The sequence below is a fragment of the Onychostoma macrolepis genome, chromosome 03, assembly GCF_012432095.1.
Source record: "Onychostoma macrolepis isolate SWU-2019 chromosome 03, ASM1243209v1, whole genome shotgun sequence".
Classification (NCBI taxonomy): domain Eukaryota; kingdom Metazoa; phylum Chordata; class Actinopteri; order Cypriniformes; family Cyprinidae; genus Onychostoma; species Onychostoma macrolepis.
In genome coordinates this window covers 5143214-5168506 of record NC_081157.1, presented here as the reverse complement: position 1 = coordinate 5168506, position 25293 = coordinate 5143214, and the positions used below count along the sequence as shown (strand labels likewise).

Here is a 25293-nt window from a genome sequence, read left to right as displayed (position 1 = left end):
TGGGTACATCAATATTGCCGTAAAAATCGCTGTTAAAGAGTGAATACATAAAGGATAATGCACAGCTAGCCAACCTGTTCTGGCTGTGCAATAAACGATTTTAATGCACGACGTGAAGGCAAGGACCACCTGACGCGACGTTCGTTAGCTCGAACATTCTGCCCACTTCAGAGATGAAATAGTACGGTGAGAGAGAGAGAGAGAGAGAGAGCGTGTGAATTAGCCAACCTGCATCTACGCATCACTTTAAACAATGAAGATTTGAGTTTAGTTATTTAAACAGTCATTTTACCCCCTCTTTGCTGATTAATATAATGTAGCGATCCAGTATCTAAGCTATTTTATTAATGAAAGTCGCTGGGCAGCGTTGACAACACGTTTCTGTCCTCCTAAATGTTTGTGGGCAGCTCGATCTCGATCTCACAAACCAAAATAATAGACATGATTTTCTCAGGCCTTATGTAAAATCAGATGAATAAAGATGGATGACAGTTGATTACAATAATAGTTTAGTTTATTCCCCTCATTAGTAACAGTGTCCTCTGTGGGATAAATAAAGTTAATATTAGTCATATATTAATAATACTTCATTAATATTGTGATTTATCATCCCTGTTATAGTATTATTCATAAGTCAATTTATTTTTCACCATCTTTCCAAGTTCTGTACCTCAGGTCCAAAAGAAATGTATAAAGAATGAAATGAAAACACCAAATACATTTGTTATTTTCAAAAGGGAAATACTGACGTGGATGTTTACAGAGCAGAGGTCACCTTTTTTAATTCCAATAGAAGAGATGGACTTTTTTTTTTCTTTAGTATTATTATCTTGTGCTGTATTATTGGTTACTGTGTTATTTCTGTTTCAAAAGGCAGCAATAAATAACACTTTAATATCTAAAGAGTGTTTATGTGATTTTATGTTGTGAAATGAATAAATGCATAATAATCGTAATAATCGTGAAACCGTGATTATTCCTCAGACTATAATCGTACCAACAAAATCTATAATCGTTGCATCCCTAGACCTGACACCGGTTGGAATTGTACAAACACCATATTTCTTCCCCAGAGGTTACAGGTCGATGTTGGACTTTCAAATATGACTATATCCACATCTGGATATCATTATCAGGTCACAGGGTCGTCGCGACATGGGTGGGCAATGGGGCAGGGGTAAGGTCATCAGAAGTCGCGGAGGTCAGAGGTCGAAACCGGAAGTCATCAATCATTTTTGACACAAGGTGAATGGTATTGACTGCTCAGTTCAATTAAGTAAATCAAGCAGGACAATGAACTACAACTACAGACTTCTATTTAAGCTCGATTCAGATCTTATCAAATCACCGCACATCTCAGTTCAGTACATCGTATAATAAGTCACAATAATTCCAGGCCCAGGAACATTTACCTTTTAAATACCTTACAGAATACTAACAGAGTGACAAGTAAATCAGTAAATATTTAAATTCAGAAAATTACATTTAATAGTCAAACACACCAGGAAAAAAACAAACATAAGAAAATTATTATACGAATTCCAAAGTTCAACAGAAAAAGAAAACAAAATCTTTTAAATCATTTCCCTATGAACATATACCATTTAACAAAATTTCATAATTTTCAGCAGATTTTAATTCTTAAACACAAGAAATATTAAACAAACAAATAAAATAAAAAAAAACTGATTAATTTGCTGACCGTGTCACTCACTTACTACTAGGCCTGGAAAAAGAAATAATTCAAACATCGCACAACATTTACAAACACATTGGCAACTCAAGCGCAAAATAAAAAAACTTAAAAAAAACTCCCTACAACCAAAAACCTCCCCAAACACACTATATATAATACCCTGAATTAGCGTTTTACCCACAAAATGACCTCATAAGCAAACTGGAAAAAATGATGTGAACATGTGAACCAAGTAAATGTAAATGTAACTTTCCAGTACTTTACGAAATTCAATGAGGAACAACATATTCCTTAAAAAAAAGAATTTTAAGCATTAGAAACACAAAAGAACCGCAGCATTAAATGTAGCATTAACGCTGATTCCAGTGCAGAGTGGGGCTACAACGATACTCACAACATGCCTGCTAGCGTGACCGTGGCCGGGAACAACCCGCACACCGACAACAAAGGCTACAAAAGTTCCCCATATATACGCTCAACAGCGCCACCCCCAGCACTAAACAGGAAAAATCACTGACAACTGTCACGTTCTTGAAAAGAAACCCCATAATGTTCTGCAATATTATAAACTGTACATGTTTATGAACCGGAGATTGTCAATTCATAAAAGTCCTGAAATAACAACAGCATAAAACTCACTAGTTTAAATTCCACTTATTTCCAAATAATCTGACCTTGCAATACAGAAGAATCAGTTAATCCAGGACACAATTTCATCTATTACCCTAAAAAATCTTCATCCTCTGACATATCAGCAAAAATATTCAAGACTTCCTCATACGATCTAACTCTGCAGCAGAGGGCAAGGCAGGCTTCAAATTGCACACATGTACTGTACACAAGCTTTCTCCATTGTCCTCACATACTACACAATCATTTACTGGACCTAGTTTTTCGGTAATTTGGTAAGGGACAATCCATTTTGCTGCAAATTTGGCTACAAATTGTTAAGAGGCCTTGAAGAAATGGACCTTGTGAAAATGTTCCGGGTTCATAAAATCACTGTGTTAAAATAAACAGGAAGTTTAATTCAAAGTTAAAAACTGATTAATTGTCACTTTATACACTGTGTGTGTGTGTGTTTTGTGTGTCACGTCTCTGCTGTTTCTCAAAGAAGATTATTTAACCTTACACAGATACACTGAAGTGCCATAATGAAAAACTTTAAATCCAGCATACAGAGGTTCAGTGAATGTGGTGTTGAATGTGTGTAAGTGTGTGAGTGTGTGTGTGTCAGAGACGCTGTAGAAGGACAGAGAGCCGGTCGACACGTCCACATACACTCCTACTCTATTAGAGAGAGTTGAAGGAGCTGGTATAGATGTTCTGTCATTCTTGTGCCAGACAGCGAATGAGTTATCATTACAATCCAGAATCCATGACTTTTCAGTAGCTCCAAACGTTTCACTCCTGCTGATGCTTTTATATGCCACTGCTATATAAACCCTTGATCCGCTCAATTCAACCTCCCAGTAACAGCGTCCAGTCAGATTCTCTCTACATAAAACCTGAGAAACATCATTAAATCTGTCTGGATGACCAGGATATGCCTGAATATTTCGGCCATATGTGATCCTTCTGTTCTCGTCAGACAGCATGAAGTAGTTGTGCGCTGTGGTTGGATCCAGTGTGAGATCACAGACCCCTGAACACAAGAAGGAGACATTTATAACATTATTTATTTATTACATCTTTTTATGATGTCTTCTGAACACCTATTGACATCCAGTGGACTTCTTTACAGTTAAAACTAGTTAAGATGTGGTGATTGTCAGATCATTTTCAGTCTTCACATGGAAATAAATGAATTGAGTAAGACTGTTTGAAAGAAATGGAGTTGAATGATCTGAATGCAGTAAAACTGTTCATTTGCCCAGATAGTAAGCATCCACTGAATCAATGTTAATGATTGATTTTTGATTTGTTAATGTTAATTTTTAACATTGATTCAGTTGTTACTCTGGGTAATTAAAACAGTCTTACTGCATTCAGATCATTCAACTCCATTTATTTCAAAGTCTCACTCAATTCATTCATTTCCATGTGAAAACTGAAACTGGTCTGAAAAACAACACATTTTAATCAGTTTTAACTTTTTACAGAAGTCCCCTGGATGTCAATATTAGAAGTTCAGAAGACGCCATAAAAAAGCCTTGTGGGCCACATTTACACTGCATGTATCAAGTGACCCTATTCCAATGTTTTCCTCGGGTGGGGCACAGATCGGATATGACACCCAATCATATAAGCAGAAAAAAAGCACATGGATTCCGAACAGGCGAACACACACAAATGAAATCGTCTGCCGGATGAAAAGAAGTATTTAAAACACATTCATATTTTAGAAAATGTAGTTAATATTTGCATCGTTAATTAATTAGCTTATCCACCCGCGACCCACCCCCAAATAATCAGAATGCAATTTTTTATTTCCCGACCTGCGGATATAACCACCATCCGCACATCACTGTGTGCGTGTGTGTGTGTGTGTGTGTGTGTGTGTACTCCTATTCCATCCCTATCCGGAGTGCTGGATCCGTGTCAATCTTCAAGCAACAACTGAAAACTCATCTCTTTCGACACTACTTAACTTCATCCTAAATTTAAAAGTGTCTGCAAAATGACTAAATGTAAATATATACTTACACTTGCATGGTCCTTTTCTGATTCTGAACTCTCCACCATGATCCATACTACACACACACACACACACACACACAAACACACAAACAAAACACAGGCATGATGTCACATTCTGCTCTTCACAATTAATCATATGTTCCTGTGCTAATTTAGTCACATTAGGATGTAAACAAGATGATCACTGTTCTCACTCAAAATGGCCACACGCAGGCTCAACGAATCTCAGCTTTTGATTCTCATTGGTTCTAGTGGTCACCAGACACTTCAAACAATGAGATTCAAAAGTTGCGATTCGTAGCGCTGTGAAGCAGTGATGTTCTCAACGAATGAATCTCATTGGTTCTTGTGGTAAAAGACGTGCGACAACCAATGAGATTCAAAAGTTGAGATTCGTTGAGCTTGCGGGCGGCCCATTTGAGACAAATGTATTGTTTCAAGTCATGAAACATGTATTAACCCTGGACATGTAACCCTGGTGCTGTGTGGATTACTTTTACGATGGATACAGTATGTGCGCTTTTTGGCGATTTCAAAACCGGAGTGTCTATTTACACTAGGTGCAAATAGCCCGCCTTGTTGGCAGAGGCTATTTACACTAACTCCGCCCACTAACATGTGATTGGGCTAGTCAACACTGAAAAAAGACACTCATTTAATATCAGTTTCAGTGGAGTAGGTGGTAAGGCACGTGCTTTTTGACACGATTGACCCGAGTTCGAAACCGCCTTTTACTGAACTTTTCAAATCTCATATCGCATTGGAAAGGCATTTATTTTCAATAAAAATGAAAGAAATAATAAAAAAAGTTGAAAATAAAGTATCGGCTAGGGTTAGGGTAGGTGTAGGGAGGGCTTTATTGTCACAAAAAGGTGGCATCCATTTAATAATTTGAATTGAAATTATAATTTACACTGTTTTATAATGTACTACAATACTGAGGTGCAGATAATTGCCACTATTTGCAATAAGTAGTATAAATCAAGCATAGCGTTAGTTCTGGCAGGTCACGTTAGTCAAGCTCGCATCAGCTGACTCTCAGCTGAGAATGCGACACCTATCTAAGCATCCATATATAAGGTCTATCAGTATTATCAGCAGTTTTCACATTGCTCAATAGCTAATTACCCTTCTCCATCCCCAACTCCTCCTCTGTCAGTCAGGATCCAGCCTTCTGATACTCTTTTGAATCAGACCAATTCTAAAATGTGTACATCAAATTACTGAACTTAACAATATCTGCAATACTTTGTTGGTTCTGTTCTGTTTACCCTGGGGGGTTATCGCTGCTCTCATCTATGCTAGGCTGCATGGATGCGCAGGGAGTTCTTGCCCAGAACAGAACCATACCACCAATCCAAACTGTATGCTAAGTGTCTATCATCTTTGACGATAGTGGTTCTGACAGAAATAGCAGTAAATCTTGCTATTTTAACATAGTGTAAATAGAATCTATCGCTATTTGCACTTAGTGCAACTAGCCGCTGCCTTTAAAAACTGGGGCACTATTAACTTGCATTACAAAGTCAGGAACAGCCAGGATTTGTATCATTGTATTATTATTATTATTACTCCAAATGTGTTCACCAGAACACAGGAAGACATCTATGCGTGGGACGGCATGAGGATGGGTAAACTGTTCCTTTAACGGCTAATTCACACTGATCAAACAAATGCGTGTGCACTGTGTGCAAAAATGAAAATAACAAGCAGTGTCAGCGATCAAAGGTGATTGATTTCCCAAGTAGTAAAGTTTTTCTCAGTTTTCTGGCTCACTGATATTTTATTAAAAACAAGCTGTTTAAAGTCATCATTAATGTTGATCAGTAGCTACCATTGTATTCCAATTGAATTGTTTTAAAAGTCTAATCTGAATGAAAATGTTCTATATAAACACCTCAATTGGAAGAAAAATGGCAAAACCGACTGAAATTTCATTTGGATTGTAAGGAGTATTTATACTGTTTCTAATATTTTTGAAACACTTGATCTGATTGAAAACTGAAACTAGGAAGTCTTGCGCAATGACGTATGATGCACAGAATGAGCTGCTGTTGTCGAAGAAAACACAAATCTGACAGCACAGTACAAAGCTTCAGCTCCTAATGCCTGTAAATATTAATGTTTTCACGAGTATGTTGAAAATGTTTCAACTGTTGTCCTGGAGTAAGTGTTTCTAAAAGCAATTACTGAGTTCCTTTTTAAATCATTCTAAATTTGCAGACATATACAAACAGTACTAAAATATCTACTAATACTTTATTTTATAATTTGTTTTATTAATTCTTTACTTGCATGTGCTTTGGAAGGATTTACTGTTTTTTCCATAGTAAATCGATGTGAATGACCACTATTATTGTGGTGTTTGTCACATTAAATAGACACATGTGCCTAAAATATTGTTTGAGTAGCAGTTTAGAGTTTGTGTGAATATAAGTGACAGCCACTTTCGTCGCCTCTCTGTGTAGCACAAAAGCAGATTTGAATCTGCATGTTAATATGTCTAAAATTCGGTATTAATTGTTATTGAATATTTATTTTATTTATTGTTTCCTTGCAGTTGTTCTGGTTTTAGTAGTTTTCCTATGATTATACCATGGTAAAACTGCATTGTATATGCATGCTTCATTGGCACGTGACATAATTCTGCATTTGTAAAACTGTACATATTTTCTCAGGATTTGTGAAATAAAGCAAACACATCATGTGCTTTAAAACACTGTTTGAGTAGGTTAGGTGAATCCCCCCTCCCCCTCCCCCTCACAAACACAGGACATATGTGAGTGTACAGTGCTGTACCTATACTTAGGTTTGCCATATTTCTCATAGCGTTCTTGAAAGTGCAACTGAAAGCGTTGTGGGTGATTGTAGCTCAGATCCAGCTCTTTCAGGTGTGATGGGTTTGATTGCAGTGCTGAATCCAGATAACCACATCCTTCATCTGTCACCATACAACCTGATAACCTACAAACACATAAATAAACAGGTAATCTACAGACACACACATCAACAGACAGATAATCTACACACACACACACACGTTTGTTTTGCTGTACTTGTGAGGACCTTCACACACACACGTTAACAGAGATAATCTACAGACACACGCACAACAAACAGACAATATATAATATTAATATTTGTAGATTTAACTTACTGATCAAGTATAATTAAGTACTGCTGACTCAAAATAATGTCTTAGCTCAACAAGTTTGTTGACTTAACTAAATAGTGACAAATGTTTTTAATCTGTTAAGTATTTGTAAATGACGAGACTGCTTATGTACAGTTATGCAGTCCTGCCTGCAGGTGGAGTTGAATTCTGGTGTGATGAAAGCATGATGAGATGAGGCTCATCATTGTTTAAAGGGTTCACCTAAAAATGAAGGTCGTTCCAAACCTACAAGACCTTCATTCATCTTCGGAACACAAATTAAGATATTTTCGATAATATCCGAGAGCTCTCTATGACTTTCCATAGACAGCAACACAACTTGTTTACATGAAGCGGAAACAAACACATGCGTCGTGATACTCTCACCACAACGGTGGTATGCGGCAGACAGGATGAGGAAGAGAAGAGTTGTTGAATGAAGTCGTTATTTTTGTTTTCTTTGTGCACAAAAAGATTTCTTGTAGCTTCGTAAAATTACGGTTGGACCACCGATGTCAAAAGGACTATTTTACCGATGTTCTTGCTATGTTTCTAGGTCTGGGAACATTTCAGTTGTGTTGCTGTCTATGGAGGGTCAGAAAGCTCATCGTATCGGATTTCACCAAAATATCTTGATTTGTATTCCGAAGATTAATGAAGGTCTTACGGGTTTGGAAATAATTAGAAATGAGGGTGAGTAATTAATGACAGAATTTTCATTCTGGTGGAACTATCCCTTTAACTGCTTAAAGGAACACTCCACTTTTTTTGGAAATAGGCTCATTCTCCAACTCCCCCAGAGTTAATAAGTTGAGTTTTCCCGTTTTTGAATCCATTCAGCCGATCTCCGGGTCTGGCGATAGCACTTTTAGCATAGCTTAGCATAGATCATTGAATCCGATTAGACCAGTAGCATCGCGTTCAAAAATGACCAAAGAGTTTCGATAGTTTTCCTATTTAAAACTTGACTCTTCTGTAGTTATATCGTGTACTAAGACCGGCGGAAAATGAAAATTAACACTGATGTTCATGTATGTCGCATTGTACAGTATATTGATACAGCGGCGCCAGAACTGTAACCGATAGAATAAGTGTGCACCACTAAACAAGCATTTGTTAGTATATACCATTTCTATTTCATGTTACTTGCTTTTTCACGACAGTTGGTTTGCATGCTCTCTCAAAGTTAGGGTAACTAATTGGATTTTACAGTGGATCGATAATTACCTCAGTATTTCTAGTTGACAGTCCTGAGTCTTGAGAGCATCAGAGATCAGCTTCACTCCTGAATCCTGCAGATCGTTGTAATTCAGATCCAGTTCTCTCAAAGGAGAGTTTGGTGATTGTAGATACGAAGACAAACTTTCACAACAATTATCAGTCAGATTACAGCTGGACAATCTAAACAAAACCAAACAAAATTACCATTATCTTCAAATATTAACACACAAATTCCATACGTTGTCCCAGAAATTATAAAGAACAGCTATCGCAACCACTACCAGATATTTAATTAATATTTGATTGATTTTTGATTTGTCAATATTAATAGCATTGAATCAATATCACTTTTGCACCTGCAATTAATGTTGAAAACTAATCAAACCATTATTGTCTCTTGACTCTCACTTTTGACTCTTGACTTTCATTAAATCATTTCTCTTTCAGTGTTTGTAATTGTGTTTCAATAAGAACACATATGCATTGACAAAGCATAAACAATAATTTAGTTGTAGTTGTTTGTTTTTATGATGAGTCAAATTGTAATAAACTTAAGAAGCTGCTTTAAATAAAATTGAGGGTGATCTTTTAATGACTAGTATTAAAACACAAGATTTAAGAGCCTGACTAAAGCAAACACTTATTACCGTAGTAGTGGTTAGATGAAATTTCAGCATGTTTTTTTTATGAATCACCCTGTATTTCCTGATTCGTAATGTCATTTTGTGTCAATTAATTTTATTTGTTTAACAGTTTTTGATTATATTTGTTAATTCCTTTTGTAAATATCACAGCTATAAGAATGCTTTAACAGACATCTTGCAGCCATACATGTGCTATCTGGGATATATATATATATATATATATGTGTGTGTATATATGTGTATATATATATATATATATATATATATATATATATATATATACTTATTGATATATACTCAGTCATTTAAACATATACAAAATAACACAAAGTGAAAATAACATGGTATTTTTGGGTTATGGAAACAACAGTTACCATGGTGAATACACAATACTAACATGAACTGTTAATAAAACGTGGAAACTGCTCCTGAAAAGAATGAATATCATACCTTCATGCAAATCCTTCCCAGCTAACACACGCAGTACCAGGTCTGTGATTTTTAGGTACTGTACTTTTATTTCACACGTTGAATGCTCGTAGTTTCTGCACTTTAGTGAAGTGATATACAGCACGGTGCCGCGTTAACACGTGCTATTGAAGAGTGCGCACTACGAGCATGTTATAACATCTGGCAGGACAGTATAGTTCGTTTTTCTGAGGTGAGAGACTTTCTATTTCATAACAAGTTAAGAAAATAACGATAGAATAATGACACTGACATTAAACCTGTCAACATCTCATTTGACTGCAGATACTGAATCAGCGCGTTTTTCTCAGGCACTTGAAACTGACAGAACTGTCAACAGCTTTCATGCACATCTTTTAAAATAAAAGTCTTGCATCAGAAAAACATTAAGTTTTACGTTTTTTGTTGTTGATGTTGTTTCTTTGGCCGTACACTCAGAACGGTCTCGCGACCCACTTTTGGTGTCGCGACCCACCAGTTGAGAAACACTGCCTTAATGTATGCAGCAAATATGAGCTCTTCTTGTTTCCATGATTTTACCATAAATTTACTGCCTCACCATACCAACACCGTTCCGAGATATCAAAAATCTGTTTGGAATTTATCATCTTCAATGTCTTGGCATTGTACTGACCAAGTTTGGTGACAATCTTATGAGTCCACCAGGAGGAGTATTTAAAAGTTCCCCACATGCAATTGTCAAAAATCCACCTAAATCCAAAAAAGCCAACTTCCTGTTAAGCGGAGCTAATGGGTTTAATTTTTAAAGCTGTGCAAAAGTTGTTTGGGTCAATGAGTGTAATATACATTTTGTATATGTGCCAACATGTATGCGCAAACTGTGCATAGATTTTATGTGACCCGTTCTAGGGGGCGCTGCAAAGGCTCCCTGCAACGCCTGTGTGCCAGCTTTTGCCTGGGCCTAATGGCCGAAGACTCTGACATGTGTGCCAAATTTCAAGAGTTTTTAAGCATGTTAAGGGCTCCAAAATGCCCCAAAACCTTGAAAAAAATATCTGACTAAAAACAATAGGGCTCCACACCTATGGTGCAAGGCCTCTGCCCTGCACCTCGGTGCTTAGGCCCTAATTTCTGACCTCAATATCTCTAATTGACAGTTGTGACTCTTGAGAGCATCAGAGATCAGCTTCACTCCTGAATCCTGCAGATCGTTGTTACTCAAATCCAGTTCTCTCAGAGGAGAGTCTGACAATTGTAGATATGAAGACAAACTTTCACACAATCTTTCAGTGAGTCCACAGCTGTCAAAACTGCCAAAACAAAATATTAATCTAGATTAAATTCCAGTGTTCATTTACAATACTTTCACAGGGTGAATATTTTTACAGCATATTTTGTGCTGTAAAAAATGTACCTTTTATGCTGTTAAATTATGTTACTCACACAACTTTTTTGCAATAGTTTACAGCTGGAATGAGCCTCTCACAGTTTTCTTTTGATGTCCTGTATCTCTTTTTTATGTTTAACTCTTCCAGCACTTTCTCTGACATGGACAGTACACAGATCATCAGTGTGCACATATTAGATGAGAGGTCTCTTACTGAATCTGGAGAATCTGGATGCAGATGTCTTTGGATTTCCCCATATACTGGCTGATCCTTGAGTTCCAGTAAGCAGTGATAAAGGTTGCTAATAGCTTTATCTGAGATTTCACTATCTTTTAATTCTTTAATGTATTCAGTTGTTTCTCTGATGCTTTTTGTGGTGTCTTCAGTATGTGTGAGCAGACCTTCGAGCAGCTTCTGACTAGATTCCAGTGAAATGCCCATCAGAAAGCGTAAAAACAGATCCAGATGTCCTCTCTCACTCTCCTTGGCTTTATCAGTGGCCTTCTGTAGAATCTCATGCAAATCAGCATTTTTGCTTGGCTCACGTGAGAAGAAAAACTCAAGGTCTTTCATGTTCTTGTTCATGTAACAGATGAAGACGTGCAGTGCAGCAAGAAACTCTTGAACACTCAGATGAACAAAGCTGAAGACTTTTCTCTTGTGAAGAACAGATTCTTTCTTCAAGATCTCAATGATCATTCCTGTGTACTCTGAATCTTTACTCTCAACAATACCACATTGCTTTAGATCTTTCTCGTAAAAGATGATTTTTTCTTTCTTCAGCTGTTCAAACGCCAGCTTGGCCAAATTCAAAACTGTTGTTTTATTGGATTCTAAGAGCTTTGTATAGTCTTGTTCATCTCCCTCATCATACTTCTGATTCTTCATGTTCATCTGAATCAGCAGAAAGTGAATGTACATTTCAGTCAGTGTGGTATCAATGTTTTCTTTATTTTTCTGGATGACAATATCATGAAGTACTGTTGCTGTGATCCAACAGAAGACAGGACTGTGACACATTATGTAGATACTACGAGATCTCTTGATGTGTTTGAGCATTTTATCAGCTTGATCCTTGAATCTCTTTCTGAAGTATTCGTCCTTCTGCTGGTTGGTGAATCCTTGCATCTCTGTGAACAAACCTACAAACTCAGGAGGGATCTGATTGGCTGCTGCTGGTCTTGATGTGATCCAGGTGAGAGATGATGGAAGCAGATCTCCTCTAATCAGATTTGTAATCAGTTCATTTACAGATGATTTTTCATCAACACTTGTCAGTGGTCTGCTTGCAAAATCCAGATGCAAACGACTCTCATCAAGACCATCAAAGATAAATACAACATTCTTTTTCTCTGTTAAATTTCTTAGAGTTGTTTTGTCCAGTTTTTTCATTTCAGGATAAAATTCCTGCAGAAACTCATGGAGATTGTGTTTATCTTTAATTTGGTTAATTTGTCTGAATGGAAACAGAAACACAGCATCTATCTTACTGGCTTTTTCTTCAGCCCAATCCAGAATGAACTTCTGCACATAAACTGTTTTTCCAATTCCAGCGATGCCTTTGGTCAGAATAATCTGCTTCTTTTCTCCCAGTGACTGAAATATATCATTGCATTTCTTTTCTCCCAGTGACTGAAATGTATCATTGCATTGCTTTTCTCCCAGTGACTGAAATGTATCATTGCATTGCTTTTCTCCCAGTGACTGAAATGTATCATTGCATTGCTTTTCTCCCAGTGACTGAAATATATCATTGCATTGCTTTTCTCCCAGTGACTGAAATATATCATTGCATTTGATGGGTGATTTTTTGCTCTTGAGGGCAACATCAATCTTCAGAATCTCATGTTCACAGTTGACTTCTTCAATATCTCCCTCTGTCATAAACACTTCTGTGTAAACCTTCTCCAGATTGACTTTGTTTTCCTTCTTCCCCTCAAAAATATGTTTTGCTTTCTCCGTCATGTTGATCTTATGATCTTCCAAAAACGTGTGCAGTTTTATACGCTCTGTGAATATAAATGAAGAGGACAAAATACATTTTATTAAACACATTTGTTTTTCACATCAGCTTGTTCATCATTATTCACACATTTAAATTAATCTAATGGGGGATTTGACAAACAAAATTGAAAGAAATATCTCATGAAGCAGTTAAAAACATGAAATATTCCAATTAATTAATAGTATAAAGAATATTGAGTATGAATAAATTAGTAAGGCATACAATTTATTTATGCAAATAAGAGACAAGAGACACTTTCACCTATCAGACGTTGTGAGGGTGGGATTTAAATAATTACTTCCAGATAGCAAGATAACTGATTGTAACATTGAATCAGTTAAAAATTGTTGATTTGTCAATGTTCAGTCAATATCAATATCAGTTTTCACCCAATCTTAATGTTAAAACATTGAAACATCTGTTTCCCGTACAACAATGTAACTTGCTGATTGACGATTCATAGTACGATTCATAGTTTTGGAAACGAATTAGCTAGTCACGATGGTTTCCCGAACACGCTTGCATCTCCGTTGTTTGAACCACATTAGTTCAACAATATAGGGTCATTGTTAATGCATCACATCCATGTGGTGGATTAATAACTTTGCTGTTTAACTGATTAGAGATCTCTAAGATGCTGCTGTATTGAACACAGCAGCTGATGACTAATTTACTGTTTTTTTATTCCCTGTCAATTTGCTAAATTTAATGTTTGATTCATCGCGAGTTCCCTTTTACGTTATACTCTGGGGTTCCCTTAGGCCAGGGGTCAGCAACCCGCGGCTCTTTCATCCCTCTGCGGTGGCTCCCTGTAGCGTGGGTGTGCAATACACGGGGGAGGTGTCCCCCCGACTTTTAATACAACCTAAACTCTTTCCCTGCACTTTTTCTCGGTCAGGTGTGTTAAAGTAGAGGTTTTCAAGGGCCAATGTGAATAAATCTAGATTTAAATTAAAAGAGAAAAGATAGTCACGCCCTTTTGGATACATTTTATTCGTATCCAAACAGTGTTAACTTCGTCGATGAAGACGAAAAATATTCGTCAACGAACCTTTTTTCTGTGACTAAGACGAGACGTTGACGAGCTAAAATTAATATCTGATGATAAAAACTATGACGAAATTCATGCCGCGTCTTCGTTAACAAGACGAGACGGGACTAAAATGTTTTTTGAGGACTACCGGACATTCAAAATACATCCTATAGGCTAAGTTAACTGTCTTGTCTTTCAAAATGTGCGTCTCTGTCATTGGATAAGGGGCGTTTGCATATCTAGGCAGCCGCAGTGGATGGATAGGCTACCAAAACGCGAACTGAAGACTAGCGATCTGAAACAATGGCCTCAGCACCCAAAGGGTTAGGGATAGGGTGACCAAACGTCCCGTTTTTCCCGGGAGTCACAGTTCGTTGTTGATTAACTTAAAGTTAGTGAAGGCGGTATAGGCGGAATCGCGCTGATAGAAGCGCTCTCTCTTGCGCACGCTTAACTTCTTCAGTCTCATATAACACACAATCAGTTCTCAGTGCTCAAATACACACACAGCAGTCCAAATGTCTTAATGTTAACTTCTTGTTTATTGAACTGTTATCACATTTGTAATCATGATGATTTTTGAAGCAAAAAAAAAAAATGGCGCTCGATCTTCGTGTGATTATTGTTTAACTATATGAAATTATATAAATGTATACATTTTCTGCCCCCATATCTTGAATTTTCTTCATGCATTTTAATACTGAATCATGCAGTGAAAGAACGCGCTCGCACTCGCGCTAGTCTAACCTACGTTACTAGACTTCTTTACACAGCCATATCACCCTGCAGCCCAAGACCGGTTGCCCATGGAAGCTAAGCAGGGCTGAGCTGGTCAGTACCTGGATGGGAGACCTCCTGGGAAAACTAGGTTGCTGTTGGAAGAGGTGTTAGTGAGGCCAGCAGGGGGTGCTCACCCTGTAGTCTGTGTGGGTCCTAACGCCCCAGTATAGTGACGGGGACACTATACTGTAAAAAAGCACCGTCTTTCGGATGAGACGTTAAACCGAGGTCCTGACTCTCTGTGGTCATTAAAAATCCCATAACACTCATCGTAAAGAGTAGGGGTGTAACCCCGATGTCCTGGCCAAATTCCCTCCACTGGCCCTTGTCAATCATGGCTTCCCAATAATCCCCATCCACTTGATTGGCTCTATGACACTCTCTCCTCTCCACCTGTAGCTGGAGTGTGGTGAGCGCACTGGCGCCGTTGTCCCGTGGCTGCCGTCGCATCATACAAGTGGATGCTGCACACTGGTGGTGGTTGAGGAGAGACCCCCCACATGATTGTAAAGCGCTTTGGGTGTATTGCAATACACATTAAAGCGCTATATAAATGCCTCATTCATTCATTACGTAATGTACGCGTGCGCTCTCTAGGTGTGTTTTGTTTGATTCTTGCAATATACTCGTTAAAACAACAATTACGAAATTATCGCAAACGATATATAGCGCAACACCCCTATAACAAAGGCTATATCACAAATAAAGCCCTTTAGTGTGCTTGAGTTCTGCCTTGTGTTTAATGCGGATTTACCTTGCTCTTCTCTTTCTTTCTCTGTGGGATAGAAAGAAAAGGATTGGGGAGAGAAAAGGCATGTAAAATAAAAGGGAGAGAAAGAAAATACAGATAAATTGTCATGTAATGTTAAAGCATGTGTGGTCTATTAAAATTCCAATGAGATTAACATCAATTTTACAGCGTGCGTGTGTACCTTCAGCTTCTGCAGCATAGTTGAAGTTCACTGGGCCTGTGATAGTGTTTCCAGCAAGTACAGCAGCGTTTACATCTGCATTTGTCTCCGCATCAATACCAACACTGACACTCATCTGCAGCAGAGATTTTACAATGAGAAACAGATTCATCAACATAGATTCATCATTTAAAAATGTAATTGTTTTTTTTTTTAGTCACCACAACAAAAATTTCTTATTTTTTTATAGAATACAGTGGTGTTTTTTTTTTGTACACTTAATAATTTGTTTTTTAAATTCATGTGTCCTCATAATTTTTAATCATAAACTTTAACCTCCAACCCCCTCGAAACTTCTTCTCTTCCTGTTATGGTGTGAGGGCGGATATTAAGCAGAGAGCATACTAATACTCTGATGATGTTAGTTGACATGTAGGTGCAAGGTTAGATATTGTCAACAGAATGTTCAAAAAGAGCCATCGAAATAAAGTGTTACCCTGTATTTTTCAGTCATATGATGACCAATAATAAAACAACAACGTCTATGACTTCCAACTGCAGATAATAATAATATAAAACATATTTTACATGATTCCAGTAATTTTCTGATCTTATTTATGACTTACCTTGACTGATGATAATGTCTCTTCTGCACTTCTGTTTACGATCTCAGATGTTTTAAACTCTTTCAGGAATGTGGGTGTGTTTTCTTCAGAACAGAAACAAATTAAAATCTCAGTTGTTTTTCACTCTTTCAGGAATGTGGGTGATTTTTTTTTTCTTCGTAACAGAAACAACCCTAATGGCACACATACGTCGGGCCGACGTCGATCCGATGTACAAAATTTTATCGGCATGATGTCGCTCAGGGAGCGTTTGCTAATCGGGAATACGTCCCCGCGGCGTTGGCCTTTGATCGGAAAATGCTATCTGGCCGATGTTGGGACGATGCAGCTGTAAATCCTGGCTGCTCTGCGTGGACGCGGTTCACCGGTGTTTTGCTCATCGTTACGGACCACCCGCATATAATAAAATAATACACACCACTCAATAACAGTTGCAACTTTATTAATATTTTCAATGAACATATATTTACATTTATCAAATGCTTTTATCAAAAGTGACTTACAAATGAGAAGCATTCAATTCACGATTATTTGTACGCTTTCAAAAATTAACCATGGTTTTACCACAGCATTTGCATTAAAACCATAGTAAAAACAAAATCAACCATAGTTTTACTACAATAACTATGGCTGTTGCAGTAAAACCATAGTAAGTACAAAATTTACCATGATTTAAAAAACTATGGTTACTATATCAAAACTATGGTATGAACCAAAAAACAAACAAACAAAAAAACATGGTTACTACACTAATGGTTGCTACAGTTTTACTATAGTAAAACCATGGTTAACTGTTGTATAAGTATAAGCACCTTTCACAATACTTATTTCAAAGTAGGTTTACAGAAAATGCATGTTTTCAAGGTTACAATTTAAAAATATCCTTTAATCAGCCAGAGGTGACTGAGACTCACTGGGGAACGAAGTAATGTCCATTTGACATAATACAAGTCATGTGGTCAGTACTGTCAGCATCTAAGGCAGCATATCTCTGCATGGCAAAAACTGAGTTACAATAATACAAGAGTTACATAAACACAAAATAAAAACCGAGCAAATAATAATAACAGCAGTTAAAATGTTTTAAATTACATGATAAAAATTCTAAAATCTTTTTTGATGAAATATTATTAAAGTCTCTAGCTGTCTATGAATTCGGTCTATGTATATATATGTGTATGTGTATAGTAGAAACTTAATTTCCTGTAAAGCTGCTTTGCAACGATTGTATTGTAAAAAGCGCTATACAAATAAACTTGAATTGAATTGAATTGAATTATGAACTTCCGTTCACTCACCACCAGAGGTCGCCCGCTCACCACATGGACTCTCATACTACACAGACTGTTATACTATACCCTGGACTACATTTCCCATCGTCCATTGCACTGATCACACACACACACACACACACACACACACACACACACACACACACACACAGCTGAATCTCATCAGACATGCTTTATAAGCCTTGAACTTCCTCTTTCAGATCGTTAAGTATTGTTTAGCATATATCACTCTTCTAGAGCTAGTCCAAGTTTCCAGTCTAGTCATTTCATGTTGCCTTGTTGTCTGTTTCCCGATCTTCTGCCTATGTATCTTGGATTAACCCTTTGCCTGCTGTTTCGGACTCTGTTTGCTCCTCGCCTGGACTATTGTTCGTGTTATTGCATTACCCCTCATGTCAAGCCCTCTGGATATTGTTCGTCGATCGCAGACCCACGCTAGCCCTAGGAATATTCTTTGCCTTTTCTGTGATTTACCTGTGTTATCTGACCCTTGCCTGTTTCTTGACCTCGCTTTTGTAAATAAAGCCTTGCATATGGATCCGCACATCTCACGTCTCTTTCGCCTCGTAACACTAGCCATGTGTTCAGTTAAACACTATCCTTCAACATTATTGAAGGGTAAGTTCAACAATTTTTTATCCATTTTGTATTGTTAGTGTTGCTAATAAATGTAAAAGAACAGTTTATCTTTTCTCCGAGATACCCAGTTTATTTGTCAGCAAACATCTTTTCTTTTTTTTCGTTTTGATGCTGCAAAAAGTGTCTTGTCATTTTGTCAAAACTCATCATTTCATTTTGCATCATCCTGTGCAGTGTTGCTTACAAATAAAAGAGGACATATAGATACTCATTGCTCAGAGAAAGTGTATATATTGTTCACTTACAGATATTAGAGACATTGCAATAATACAAAGTGGGTTGAAAATCATCAGACTTACCCTTCTAAGCAATATAAGGGTAATATTTGTCAGTTTTGTATGTCCACGTGCAGTTGCCATCATCTGAAGTCTTGGGACAGGAGGCTGGATCCAATCTGGAGCTGGCGTAATCTCTAGTAACTTTGGGCTGGGCATCCTGAGATAGAAACAAGAAATCAAAAGGAGAAAGTTTAGCATAACTGCTGTTCATATTATTTCACACAAAAGATTATTTATTTCATCACATATAACTGGAGTGCAAAGTTATCAGATGTGTTGTGTGAATACTAGGATAAAAAATGTATTTTAATCTAATTTAAACAAAGAGTGTGTCTGAGCTTCAAACATAATCAGGAAGGCTGTTTCAAAGTAAAATAACAAAAAGCTCTACTTCCTTTAGTGGACTTTGATGCATCCTTGGTATTATCAACAGTCCAGAATTTTGTGTTCTCATTACAGGGGCTGCTGCTGCCACAATTTGTGCTTATTTTGCTATCAGTATCTGGTTTAATCACAAGAAGGTGTAATATGCGCACATCCAAAAACTTTAGGCAGGTGCTCAATCACATGAAACCCTTCACTTATCAATAAACAAAAATTGGCACACTGCCACTGATGCTCTCAAAAAGTGTTTCGTGTGATCCCTTAGTAAATGTATTATTTGTCCTCATTATTTGGGGAACAGGACGTCTCTTTAGAATGGACTACACATGCCACAGTATAATTTAAGTGGGTGGAACATAACTGTAATTTACACTACCATTCAAAAGTTTGGGATCAGTAAGATTTTTGTCTTTGAAAGAAGTCTCTTCTGCTCACCAAGGCTGCATTTATTTGATCAAAATGAAGTAAAAACAGTCATATTGTGAAATATTACAATTTAACACAACAGTTTTATATGGGAATATATGCGTGAAATTAATTTACTTATATATAAAGCTTTCCTGTAGCTCAAATAGTAGAGCATGGCGCTAGCAACGCCAGGATCATGGGTTCGATTCCCAGGGAAAGCAAGAGCTGATAAAATGTAAAAACTGTAACTTGAATGCAATGTAAGTCGCTTTGGATAAAAGCGTCTGATAAAATGTAAATGTAAATGTACTTCTGTGATCAAAGCAGAACATTTATTACTCCAGTCTTCAGTGTCACATGATCCTTCAGAAATCATTCTGATGCTGATTTGCTGCTCAAGAAACATTTATTATTATTATCAATGTCTTATCATCAAAAGTTAGACCAAACATTTGTTTCAAATTAATGCTGTACTTTTTAAACATTTTTAATTCAAAGAATTCTGTAAAAATGAAGCATCACAGCTGTTTTCAACATTGATAATAATCAGAAATGTTTCTTGAGCAGCAAATCCGCATATTAGAATGATTTCTGAAGATCATGTGACACTGAAGACTGCAGTAATGATGCTGAAAATACAGCTTTACCATCAAAGGAATCAATTATTTCTCTAATTTAAATAGAAAAAGTTATTTTAAATTGCATCAACTGTATTTATTTCATAAATTAAGCTGGGGTGGGCATAAGAGACTTTCAAAAACATTTTAAAAAAATCATACCAACCCCAAACTTATGAAACAGTAGCGTATGTTTGAGATGTTACTTATTAGTCCTATGATTTGTAGCATCTTGGAGATGTTGTCTGACAGGTTCACTCCGACTCTGCTGGGTGCAGCAGGCCATCAGCACTGAAGAATCTAGGAACAAAACAAGCAATCTGTCACAGAGCCAACTATATTTAGTTTGCAGTTCCAGATTTATTAGAAAGAAACAAGCTAGACCAGAGGTAAAATTCAGATAAAATAAAGAATAATATATAATACTATAATAACATAATATACAAAAAATACTACTGCTACTAATACTAGTAATAATATCTTAACAGAATCTGTGTTTTCAGCCCTGATCGTCAGCGGAGACCAGGACACCCAGATGAGCCCCAGAGACATATCCCCAGTGATGACCTCGATTAAATACAATAAAACTAAAAAAATATAACAAAATAACTAAAATATAATAAAATACCTAACTACATAATACTACTTTTGTTAGAAATTGCAACAAAATTAAAATAGAAATATAAACTTTTGAACTGCGGGTTTCGTCTGGTCAGAGGAGAACTGGCCCCCGACTGAGTCTGGTTTCTCCCAAGGTTTTTTTCTCCATTCTGTCTCGGAGGGAGTTTTGGTTCCTTGCCGCTGTCGCCTCTGGCTTGCTCAGTTGGGGACACTTAATTTCTAGCGATTATCGCCGATTTGATTGCACAGATACTATTTAAACTAAACTGAGCTAGACAATGACATCTCTGAATTCAATAATGAAATGCCTTTAACTGGAAATTGAGTGTTTAATCTTATCATTATACATTACTGACACTCTATCCTCCAATTTGATACTGTTAAGTGCTTTGACACAATCTGTATTGTTAAAAGCGCTATATAAATAAAGGTGACTTGACACAGCATTTACACAAATAAACATCTAGAATTAAAGCATTAAATGAATAAATTGCAGTCTCATTCAATAATTATTCAATAATGAATTTAAAACTCAGTTTTGTAGTTAAAAAACAACAGCAACAGTAGCTTACCGTAGAGATGGATTACTTCTGGCAGCCTGTAAAAGAGTGAAAAACACGGTGAAAAAACAGTTAGGACTTCTCTTTAATAATCCGCTTTAACATTTCCTCTCCGAGAAATTGTTGGAAACACATTAATGTGTTAACGTTCATTTTAAAAAACGCTACCGTGACCGTAAGCTATACAAGTTAGTTGGAAATGAGCCACAGTCTCTTCACCTGTGCCTTCATGGTGCACACAGAGTTCCTTACTAGTACCTTTTAAGTGTCACAGAATTAACAACGTAGTGTTTTTTTCTAATTTATCTCAAGTTAAATCTTACCTGATCGCCGGGGGTGAGTCTATTCTTTCTGTGGGTTGTAAGCGTGGCATTGGCCTGCGGTCGTGAACCGACTCGGGGCCGACGATTGATGAGCTGGAAAACAGAGCACTGACCGAATTATATCGACCATTGTTTTTTAGATGTTTTAGGTAATGAGGCCGACGTTTCGATATTGGGCCGATGACGGCCAGACGTACGTGTGCTGTCCGGGAAGTTAAAGTGTCCCTGTTATGGGTAATGAAAGGTTCATAATTTGGTTTTGGGAGTCCCCAACAACAGTTTGACATGCACACATTCATTGTCTTATAATATGCATTTATTTTTTACCTTATTTGCTCAACGACTCCCAAACGATTTGTTAAATGATTCATTTTTCCAAACCCCTCCTTTGCGTGACGCTAATCTGCGGTGATTGGTCGATTGGTCTCATTTTCATCTCATCTCGCCTGTAACGCCTGATAAAGCAGTGTTTGTGAGCGCAGTGCTGCTTTGTGTACAGCGTTACCGGGGAAACCGCTATTTTTAACGCTCCAAAAGCAGCATCTAGTGGCAAAGAATGAATTTGCATTTTCATTCAGACCAAAACGAAAAGACCAACAAGTGGGCGGGCAATATGCTAATATTTAATTTTAACGTCAACATGAAACGGCTTGGGATTTGTTTTAAAAACGACTCGATTCAATGATTCAGAGTCGACTCTTTCTTTTGAGAGACAATAACTTTATACACGGTGCACTTTCAGATTTAAAACTTTGCAGGATGTTTTCATTCACTGTATTACACACTGCATGAAAGGTCATTTTCAAAAATCCATAATAGGGGCGCTTTAAAATCTCAGTTGTTTTCACTCTTTCAGGAATGTGGGTGATTTTTTTTCTTCAGAATAGAAACCAATTAAAATCTCAGATGTGTTTCAATCTTTCAGGAATGTGGGTGATTTTTTCTTCAGAATAGAAACCAATTAAAATCTCAGATGTGTTTCAATCTTTCAGGAATGTGGGTGATTTTTTCTTCAGAATAGAAACCAATTAAAATCTCAGATGTGTTTCAATCTTTCAGGAATGTGGGTGATTTTTTCTTCAGAATAGAAACCAATTAAAATCTTTGTTTTTAACTCTTTCAGGAATGTGGGTGTTTTTCTTCAGAACAGAAAACAAATAAAGCTGTTTTACATCAGTTAAACAACACTTTACAAACTTAGTATGTCTGTATCTGAGTTTTGCATGTTTAACTCAATAACAAGAACAATTACATTAACTTTCCCTTACAGTGCAGTTCACCTAAAAATTAATTTTTAATAAATAACTTTTTCAACTCATCTGGCCCACATATACCACGAGCAATGATGGCACTTGGGCGGTCCACTCCTGTCTGACAGATTTGGACCTCAAGCAAACCAAAGCAATGCCGCACGTCAGTCAAAAGTAAAACAAATAAAGCATAACTGACCCAAATATGAGCAACAGTTCATTTTAATTCTGGCCCAGATTCAGCCCAGACCAACACCTTTATCTGCTCTTGTTTGGTCCAGATTTATTTTTAATGTTATTATTGTAGTGAATACTACATTCAGTATTACATTGTTAGGGGTATAATGGTACACAGATGTCACGGTTCGGTACGTGACTCAGTTTGGGGGTCACGGTTCGATACGATTTTGGTACAAGAAAAAAACAAATCTACTATGCTAGGTTTATTTGTATTTATTTTGAACAGACAGTAGTACAAATTACAATTTTTTTCCACCTAGATGTGAAAATACTAAAATTATAATATTATATAAAATCTACAGTACATTATATACATACAAGGAATAAATACAAGAAATATATTTGATTTAGTTAACAGAAAACAAGGGAAAAACAGCATATATAGGCTACTGTCACGAATCCTGTCCATGCACTTCCGTTCACTCACCACCAGAGGTCGCCCGCTCATCACATGGACTCTTGCACTGCATTACACTACTGTTGCATTTCACCAGACTACAATTCCCATCATCTATTGTACTGATCACAACTGTCACCAATCACTCATTGCACTGATTACACAGCTGATCCCATCAGACACACTTTATAAGCCTTGGACTTCCTCTCTGTCATGGCCGAGTATTGTATGCATTTATCGCTGCCCTACAGAGCCCCTGTTAGCTTCCCTTGCCTTCCCTTGCCTTGCCTGTTTCGGATTGTGTTTTCCCCTGCCTGGACTATTGCTTATGTTTTGGATTACCTCTCTTGTCAAGCCCCTTTGGATACTGTTCGCTGTCATTTGACCCACGCCCGTTTTAGATTACTCTTTGCATTGCCTGTGATATACCTGTCTGCCATTGATCGACCCTGCCTGTTAAGACCACGTCTCTTATCAATAAAAGCTTGCATATGGATCCGCACGTCTCACGTCTCGTCAGCCCCGCAACAGCTACGTTACATGTTGCGCTGAGTTTGTTACTTTTTGTGACAATTTGTTCACAGAAAGGAAACTCAAAAGGCATAAAATGACATCTTATTTGTTTTCATAATTTTACAAAAGCACAATGTTTTGTTTTCATTGTGAGTGTACACAAATAAAAGCAGACATTTTACAGTGATGCATTATTAATAAGACAATAAATGACGGATTGTTTTTCTCTGCTGGTATAAGTTAACAGTTGAAGTGATCGCGCCGACACACACAAAACATATCAGTTCCAGCATTGCTAAATTGACAGCGTGGTTGGTACTTTATCAAAATAAATATTCAGTGAACCAAACATCAGCACGCCCACCTCTGTGTCACCGTTGGAACGCGACTGAAGTACAAAGCCTATAATTTACATAATAAATAATCATTTTGCATTCAGATACATCACAAATAAGGAAATATTATGGAATATTTGGATTTGTGCCGAATGAGAGAGGTAGGATACACGAGCACAAAGCCTCATTTCACAAACAGTTGAGTGCGCAAGCCTTTAAAGTATACTCCCTTGTCAGTCTATGTGAGAGACGCGTTCAGAATCAGCACATGGTCACTGTCTAGGGGGCTTTGTTTTCAAGTGCGCAACTAGTGACATTCGCTCCAAACACAAGGTGAGACACAATAATCACCGTTTATATAAGGATAGATCAGGTGATTGTTGTTTGGAACTGTAATTATATATATATCTATTTATATAATTAGACCTCTAATTATACTTTATTATATCAATTATATATCAATTTATATGATTATCAATTTTAATGTCTAGTTGTTTTTCACCCACGCTGTAAATAACATAAGGCCCCGGGCGTACATGATTATTGCGTACGTGTGGTATAAGTTGTTCTTGAATTTTTTTGTACATTTAGAATAAATTTTAGTACAAAAGTTTTTGATGAATCATGATTTATTCGTGAAAACGTTCGTACGCACATTTCACGCAAAAATTTGTGCGTACACATGTTTAGTGAATGAGACCCACTGTCCTGATGGTAGGTGAACCTTCTGCACTGTCTGAGGTTCTGAATGCTCTGGACTGGGTTTTCATTAAGGCTATCTCTATATTTTGGTGAATTGACCTTTTCTTCTACTCTGACGAGTTACTCAGTCCCTCCCGCTGAAAAACAGCCCCACAGCATGAGGTTGCTACCAGCACACTTTACTTTTGGGATGATTCTCTGCAGGTG

General features: G+C 37.1%; 1 protein-coding gene and 1 pseudogene across 1 annotated transcript in view; one reads left to right on the top strand and one right to left on the bottom strand.

Moving 5' to 3' along the window:
* LOC131537420 (gastrula zinc finger protein XlCGF57.1-like) overlaps nucleotides 1-25293 on the top strand; it is an 86923-nt gene that overhangs the window by 44530 nt on the left and 17100 nt on the right. The window lies entirely within an intron of this gene.
* On the bottom strand, nucleotides 2688-21557 carry LOC131534068 (NACHT, LRR and PYD domains-containing protein 3-like; annotated as a pseudogene).